Source organism: Magnolia sinica, chromosome 4 (assembly GCF_029962835.1).
Source record: "Magnolia sinica isolate HGM2019 chromosome 4, MsV1, whole genome shotgun sequence".
Lineage (NCBI taxonomy): Eukaryota > Viridiplantae > Streptophyta > Magnoliopsida > Magnoliales > Magnoliaceae > Magnolia > Magnolia sinica.
This window is the reverse complement of record NC_080576.1, coordinates 113,259,429-113,268,051: the sequence shown is the minus strand read 5'-3', so window position 1 is coordinate 113,268,051 and position 8,623 is coordinate 113,259,429. Positions and strand designations below refer to the sequence as shown.

The following is an 8,623-nucleotide window of genomic DNA, read 5'->3' as shown; positions in this document are numbered from 1 at the left end:
TCCATTTCTGAGCAGCTTTTTGGCCACTCACCAGTATAACAGTGGAGCTGGAATATGTTCTCAATGACATGTACTTTTCGAGGTTTGTTGATTCCTCATGCATGTGGAGCCATGAACCACGCACAAGCATACACACATGCTAATATAGAATGCTTGTGCAATAGCCTATCTTTCTCCGTTGGAAACAATGTTCAGATCTTCTGCTTCAACAACTAGGTCATTTCACTCAGGTGGGTCACAATGCTTGTGTAAACTACAGCTAAATGCGTTTCTTTGTATGTTGAGGCCCACTCGTGTAGAATGGCTTAGCTAGTTTTAGGCCAGAAGATCTAAACAGTGTAGCCCAACAGGAAGATATGTTCAAGTACACATTGTCCATCTTGTGGCAAGTGTGGATGAGGGCTCCTAGGCGCGTGTGAAATTAACAAACCTCTTTCTTTTTTCCCTAACTGGGAACCAAACACTGGATAGAGAAAGCGGATTCCTTAGCATGTGCTCTTCATTCCGGAAAGTGATTGTGTTGGCCTTTAAGTATGCAATTTTTAGTGCAGAATTCCTCAGAAACTTGGAAAGTTTCGTAAATCTGAATTCCTGAGAGATGCCTCTGGGAGGGCCTGATTATGAAATTGACCTAATTTATGGTGTAATCAAGAAATGTGGGGCCGCGTGGTTTGTGTATGACATCTACACCTCCGTGATAATAAAATGGACAAAAAATACGGATCTAATCATAAGGTGGGCCCACCATACAATACAATATTTCACCACCCAAAAACATTCAAATTCACATGTAGCCCATATGATGATATGGTCGGTTAGATTTTTTGTTCTAAGGTGCATATTTTGGATGGGTTGGATGCCATACACATATATGAGCCCCACAATTCTCAGTTGTATTGCTTTTAAAAGAAAAAGAAAAAGAAAAATAAACGTTGGCATTTTGCAAATGACTGTTGTTAGAGGCTTTATTTGCTAAAATCTAAAATTTTAAAGATTTTTAAAGTTAATTTTTTTTTTTTTTATACCAATGACACTTTTGCTTATGCAATTAGTTTTAACAGAGTCATGGCCTTTGAAGTTCTACATGATATTAAATGGGACTTTTAATATAAATAAATATTATTTTTGAAAATTTGAAAATCTGCTTGCTTAATTATAATCGGCCGGCTTTGATTTTTTTCCTTTCATGCACGAGTAGGCTGTTCCCACCTTGTTTTTTGTTCACATATAACTTTTAAGACAAGCTCATCCAACAAAGGCTACGGGGACCAATGTGATGATTGTGTAACATTTATCTACTTCACAATAGGCTACATGAGGCCTACTCTCACCTTTATTTCCATCTATTACACAAAAGGCTACATGAGGCCCGCTCTCACCTCTCTTTTCATCTATTACACAATAGGCTACATGAGGCTTGCTCTCACCTCTCTTTCCCCCATGTTCAATTTATGATCCAAATAAGAGGCATATCTAAAATTCAAGTAGGCTACAAAATAAGAAAAAGTAAGGATGAGTCACCCATCATTGCATTACACCAAAATTGGCATTCAGGAACGGTTTTTAACCGTTCCTAAATGCTTCAGAAACAATTTAAAACCATTCCTAAATGAGGCGTCGCAGAAAAACAGGAACAGTTCAGAACCATTTTGGGTACCGTTTCCAATTTCAAAGACGGAATTTTAGGAACGGTTTTAAACCAATTGGTGACTTTGTCTTTGTGCATGTAGCAGCACATCTCCCTTTTTTTTTTTCCTCTCCCATCCAGAGGTATCTCACCCTCCATCTCTCTCCCCATGTGCATTGCACATGCCAATTCCCTTGGTTATTTTTCATTCTTGGTATTAGCTTATGACTTTGGTATTGAGTTTTTTTCAATTGTAAATCCCACCTTTTACCCACCGTCTTTTCTGAACGCTCTCAAACTTTACTTTTTAAAACTAAACCATTCTATATAAATGCACTATTTGTAGACAAAAATACCCTTGCATTCACGATGGCACTGTGATATCCATGGTGCCACTGTGGAATTATGTCTTGTCCATGGTGGCACCATTCAAGGGCCAAGGGCCAAAGGACATAGCTAAGGCCTATGGCTACGGATTATAATCGTAGCTATTTCTTAATTTGATTCGTAGTCTTTATACCTATAGCTACGAATCAAGCTACGGATTTAATTCGTAGCCATTTATTCTATAGCAAAAGGTACATACAACTACTTATAATCAAGCAAACCAAACATTAAATTGAATGAGCCTAACATGAAATTAAGTGAGCCTAACATGAAATTCAACGAGACTCGAAGGAAATTGAGCGAGGCTACCATGAAATTCAACAAGCCTCAAGGGAAATTGAGCGAAACAAACATAAAATTCAAAGAGCCTCAAAGGAAATTGAGTGAGGCAAACATAAAATTCAACAAGCCTCAAAGAAAATTGAGTGAGGCTAACATGAAATTGAGCGAGCTTCAATTGACATTGAACAAGCTTAGAATGAAATTGAGTGAGACTAACTTGAAATTAAGTGAAGCAAACATGAAATTGAGCGAGCTTCAAATGAAATTGAACGAGCCTAACATTAAATTAGGCGAGGCTAACTTAAAATTGAGCAAGCCTAACATGAAATTGATTGAGCCTAACATGAAATTGTTAGGCTCATTCAATTTCATGTTAGGCTTGCTGATGAGGGTCGAATATTGCATATCAAACCCTAATTATTGTATGATTTTACGTACATGATAATGCTTAATGGAATATTTTAATTATATTTTTGTTGCAGGATCAAATCAGGAGCGTTGATGGAAAAAGAGTACTACATGCATGGATTTGACACTCCGAAGTCACCGGAGCAAGGGACACACTCCAGAGAACTAAGACAGAAGAATTTACATGCTAGGGATCCGAGGAAATCAAGCCGTCCACGTTAGAAAGGCCCGAAAATGGTCCAGAATGCAAGATCACATGGTTTCCGCCATCCGATTGACTCGAAACTTCATACATGGGATGGGGGGCATAAATAAACCGTACACATAAAATTTCAACCATTTCATATCTCGATAAGTGGCCCAACGGCCAGATCAGCCCATTAATTTCCAGTTTGGGGTCCACCTGCAAGCTCGATATGCCTCATCTTTGGTATCAACACTTTAAATTATATGGAGAACCATATGGATGGAGGAGATTTTGTACATACATTATAATGGACCTCACATGTGCACTGCATGCACACAGTGCGGACGCACACCAGCCATGCACCCATGCACTCAAGGTCGGTCAGCAGGCGGCTGACCGACAAAATATATAAAAAAAGGGAAACTTCTGTTTTCGGCTTCGCAAAAACGGGAAACAGGGACTTGCAGTCCCCTGTTGTGGGCCACCATCACGATTCGTAGGTCCAATCTGGACCGTTTATTAGACCATAATGGCCCATATTACCATCGCCTAGGTGGCGGTATTTCAGATGGCAGTAGAGATAGGTTTTCAACCGTTCAAAAGCAGAATGGACTGTAGATTTAAAACTCCGTGGGCCACATCAACAGACGGTGAAAACCGTCCATGCTCGACCGAAATTTCGTCATGCATCCAATGGACGGCTTGGATTTATCAATATAGCAACGAAGTGGGCCCCACCAACGTCACAACGCGGTCAGTGCGAAAGAAGACGCCCGGACGCTGTCCGACTTTTGCAGCAGTTGTGGCCCACCATATTTGATCAGATGGAAGATCTGATCCGTCCATCATGTAGAGAACTCGAAAACGTCCTAAGGGACGGTATTTATTTAGAAACTGAGCGAGGAAAGAAGGGCGGTTTTGCATCTGAACTTGGCTGCGAAAAACCTTACGCACGCTGTTGCGGAAGATCTTCCGTTATTGCTGCGTAAATAGCTGTCCTGTCCTCCACCGGTTGCTATTTCATGCACAGCTCTCCACCGCACCTAAGAGCTATAAAGGAAAGGAAGGCTCGTTTTGGAGAAAAAAAAAAAGAAGGCTCGTTTTTGGGGAGAGAAGAAAGCAAGAGAGAAGACGGGAATTTGTGGCTAGACATGGAGCTGAGAACAGAGAGAGAGGAGGGAATTCAAGAGCGGAGATCCAGGGAGAGCTTGGAGGAGAGCTTGGAAAAAGAAAAGAAAGAAGGGAGGGAGTGAAGTTTTTCTTTTATAAATCTTATTTTTTCGTCTTCCTAATTGATTCCATGAGTTGCTAATCTTTTAGCTAGGGCTGAGATGAAGCCCCTAATTTGAATAACTTTTGTATGTGTTGATTTTATTTGAATTTGATTGGGTTGTTTCTTTCTCTAGTGGGCTTAACCGAAATCTCTGTACTTCTCCATTCTATGGCTCAACCAAAGTCTAGTTATGGATGTTGTTTGGAATATAATTCTAGGTGCTTTGTGTCTGACCATGAACAGGTTCCTATAGAGGAAGAAACAGGAATCTACATCTCTCCATGCCTGACCATGGATGAAAAGATGTGATTCATATGCTTTAAGGAATTATACATTCTGTGTGCCCGACCAAGGACATAGAGTGCGCTTTATTTATTTTGATATCAATCTGAATTAGGGTGAATCAACAGGTAGAACAAGGTTTATGATAATTAGGGGTGGATTCGAAAGTCCTAGTCTTCTCCTTGATTGGATTTTCCTTATTGCTCTCGGTTATTTTTCCATTGATTTTTATTTAGTTTACTCAATTACTAGCTTAAATATTTGTTGGATTAGTTAAGAAGAGTCTTTAATTTTGAATTGTGACAACCAGTCATCGTGGGAAGGATCTCGTAATACGTACCATATCTACATCTGATTCGTATATTTGCGAGTTTAAAATCATTTAAATCAGGTTGGTTTAAATAAAACATCAAGTTTTTGGCGCCGTTGCCGGGGACTGTTTCGGTCCAATTAGATTTAGGATTCTCTCTTATCATAATTCATAGTCTTAGGTTTTTATTAATTTTAGGTTAAAATTTTATTTATTTATTTTTTTAGAAACTAACCTATTTCCTGTTTTGTAGGGTCCTGACATAAACTTCTAATTTGGTAATTTCTTTCTAAATTCTCTATTTTTTCTAATTTCTATTTTTAGAATTAGGGTTTTATTTTTTAGAAATTTTCTAATTTTAGGCTTTTTTTTATAGAAATTTTCTATTTTCTAATTTTAGAAATTTAGATTCTTCTTTCAAGTAACTTTCTGTTTTCTAGTTTTAGAAATTTTTCCCTTTTTTAGAAACTAACTTAGCTTTTTATTTTTAAGATTAGAAACTTTTTCTTTTTTTAGAAATTAACCGTTGCTTAGGATTTTTCTAGCATTATTTTAGGAAATTCAATTTATTTTTGTTATGTCTACAGGAATTGAGGAAGGAAGCTGCTAAATAAGATTGTCTTCAAAAGGAGGAGCTCCCAAATCTTCAGACATCCATCATCTCTTTTTCCGGGTTCTTCCTTCCAAATCTCGTTTACATAGCTTTCTCTTGTTTTTAGGAATTCATAATTTTTATTTTTATTTCTCTAAGGTTGCATCTTAGTTAAGTTTTCTTTCTTACATTGCAATAACATAGTTTATGCTAGGACGTAGATCTTTGAACATAGACCTAGCACCTTTCGATCCTGAAATAGAAAGAACCTTTCATAGAAGATTTAGAAACATCCTATTTGAAATGGCAGAAGAGAATGGAACTAAAGCTCTTAGAGATTATTCAGCTCTTGTTCAATTCAATGCGCCTTCATGTATAATGTTGCCCACCACCACAGCAGCACACTTTGAACTTAAACCTGGGGTCATACAATTGTTGCCCTCCTTTTATGGTTCAGATAAGGAGGATCCATATCATCAGGTGAAAGAATTCTTAGACATTTGCTCCACCTTTAAGTTTCAAAACTTTTCAGACGATTCGATCCGTTTGCGCCTTTTTCCTTTTTCTTTGAAGGATAAGGCGAAAGCATGGTTGAATTCTCTAGGAGTTGGGTCTATCACTACATGAGACCAACTGTTTAAGAAGTTCTTAAACAAGTTCTTCCCGGTTCACAAAACTAATGCTCTCCGTAGAGAAATTACGAATTTCACACAAAAAGAGGGTGAGCACTTTCATGAATGTTGGGAAAGATGGAAGGATTTACTTCTTAAATGTCCACACCATGGTTTTGAAAAGTGGCAACAGGTTCAATACTTCTATGACGGTCTGACACCCCAAAACCGTCGCATGGTTGACACCACCAGTGGAGGGTCATTCATGACCAAAAGTGATGTCGAAGCTTGGAATTTCTTTGAAACCTTCTGTGAAAACTCTCAGCAATGAGACTATTCAAATAGAGGTGAAAGAAGTCCTCAACCACTGTAGAAAGGGGGTATATATAAGGTAGGAGTCACGCCAGATCTTTATGCCAAAATCGATAGCCTGACAAAGAAAGTGGATGCTTTAATGTTAAACAATGGACCTCCACAAACAACTCAAGTCGAGTCATGTGCCATATGTTCTAGTCTCGCCCATCCTACGCAGTCTTGTCCATCTAGTTCAGCATTTTCAGAATTTCTCTCTGAACAAGTGAACGCTATGAACACCTTAATGAGAACTGAGAATGATCCTTACTCAAACACCTACAACCCAGGGTGGGCTAGACATCCAAATTTCTCTTGGGCAAAAGGACCACAACAAGGAGGACCATCTGGAAATCCTCCTATGCAACCTTACTCCCAAGTTGGCAGTCAACAACCTCAGCATTCCCATAGTATCAACAAGTACCTCCACAATCTAGGAAACCATCTCTTGATGATACACTCAATCTTTTTATGCAGAGTTCACTTCAATTTCAAAAAGACACCCAACATACTTTACTAGCTAACCAGCAGAGTTTACATGCAAATGCGCAATCCATTGCTAAGCTGGAAGTACAGTTGGGTCAACTTGCTGCCACATTGAGTGAGAGAGAGAAGGGTAAGTTCCCTAGTTAACCTGTGGTAAATCCAAAAGGACAGTATGAGATTGGCTCTAATTCAAACCAAGAACAATATCATGAGCAAGCCAAATCAATCATTACTCTTAGGTCCGGTAAACAGATCGAGAACAAAGTAGAGATGCCTAGGGAAGAATTAAAGTCCAATGCGAAAGATCAAAATGAAATGAGGAGACATACTAGTGCATCCAAAGTCCAACAACACTCTGACTCTCCAGGAACCACTCATGTGCTATCTTATGTGCCTAAAGCACCTTTTCCTCAACGTCTGGTACCGGTTAAGAAAGGAAACACTTTAATGAGATATTGGACATGTTTAAGCAAGTGCAAATCAACATTCCGTTGCTTGATGCTATCAAGCAAGTTCCTGCTTACGCTAAGTTTCTTAAAGATTTATGCACTCAAAAGCGTAAGATGAATGTTCATAAGAAGGTCTTCCTTGCGGAGCAACTCAGCTCCATGATTCAACACAACACCCCTCCTAAATTTAGGGATCCAGTAGCTCCTACCATTTCTTGTGTCATAGGAGAACATAAGGTTCAGAAAGCGTTGCTTGATTTAGGGGCCAGTGTTAATTTGTTACCATATTCGGTCTATGAGCAGCTAGGACTTGGTGAGCTGAAACCAACTAAAATAACATTACAACTAGCTGATAGATCTATCAAGGTGCCCCGTGGTATTATGGAAGATGTGCTAATCCAGGTTGATAAGTTTTTTTTTTCCAGTGGATTTCATTGTTCTAGATACTCAGCCTGTCCAGAATCCTACAAGTCATATCCCGGTTATCTTAGGACGTCCATTCTTGGCCACATCCAATGCAATCATAAATTGCAGGAACGGAGTTATGAAGCTATCCTTTGGTAACATGAAGATAAAACTCAATGTTTTTAATGCTGGACAACAAATGTCAGACTCGGATGATATATTTGAAGTGAACATGATTGAGAGTCTAGTGCATGACTCTTTCCTTGAATCTTCCGAAAACGCTCTTGAGACTTGTGTAGCACATTTTGGCAGAGATTTTGACATAGAAAGTTCCATCCAAGAAGTTAATGCATTGCTTGACTCTAATCTGGAAATGGATACAACAAAATGGAAAGCTAGAGTGGAACCTCTTCCACCTTCTGAGTCTAAACTGATCCCGTCTATTGAGAAACCACCCAAAGTCGACCTTAAACAATTACCTGAAACTCTCAAGTATGCATTTTTAGGACCTTCTGAAACCCTGCCTGTCATCATAGCTGCTAACCTTGATAAAGAACAGGAGGGTAAGTTGCTTAATGTTCTTAGAGAACATAAGGCAGTTATTGGGTGGACAATAGCGGACATAAAGGGAATAAGCCCCACGTTGTGTATGCATCGTATTCATCTTGAAGAAAATGCAAAAACATCGCGAGAAATGCAAAGGAGGCTTAACCCTAACATGAAAGAGGTCGTTCGAGCTGAGGTGCTAAAATTGTTACATGTTGGTATCATTTACCCCATTTTGGATAGCACATGGGTCAGTCCAGTTCAAGTTGTTCCTAAAAAGTCTGGGATTACGGTGAAAAAGAATGAGGATAATGAGTTAGTACCAACGCGCATGACTACAGGTTGGCGAGTTTGTATTGATTACCGTAAACTGAACCTGGTCACAAGGAAGGATCACTTTCCTCTTCCTTTCATAGATCAGATGCTT

General features: G+C 39.0%; 1 non-coding gene across 1 annotated transcript; it reads right to left on the bottom strand.

The window, feature by feature from the left end:
• Positions 1–6,029: 6,029 nt before the first annotated feature.
• On the bottom strand, positions 6,030–6,136 carry LOC131244984 (small nucleolar RNA R71). The gene has a single exon (XR_009170748.1). It is a non-coding gene; the product is annotated as a small nucleolar RNA R71 (small nucleolar RNA).
• Positions 6,137–8,623: the final 2,487 nt, after the last annotated feature.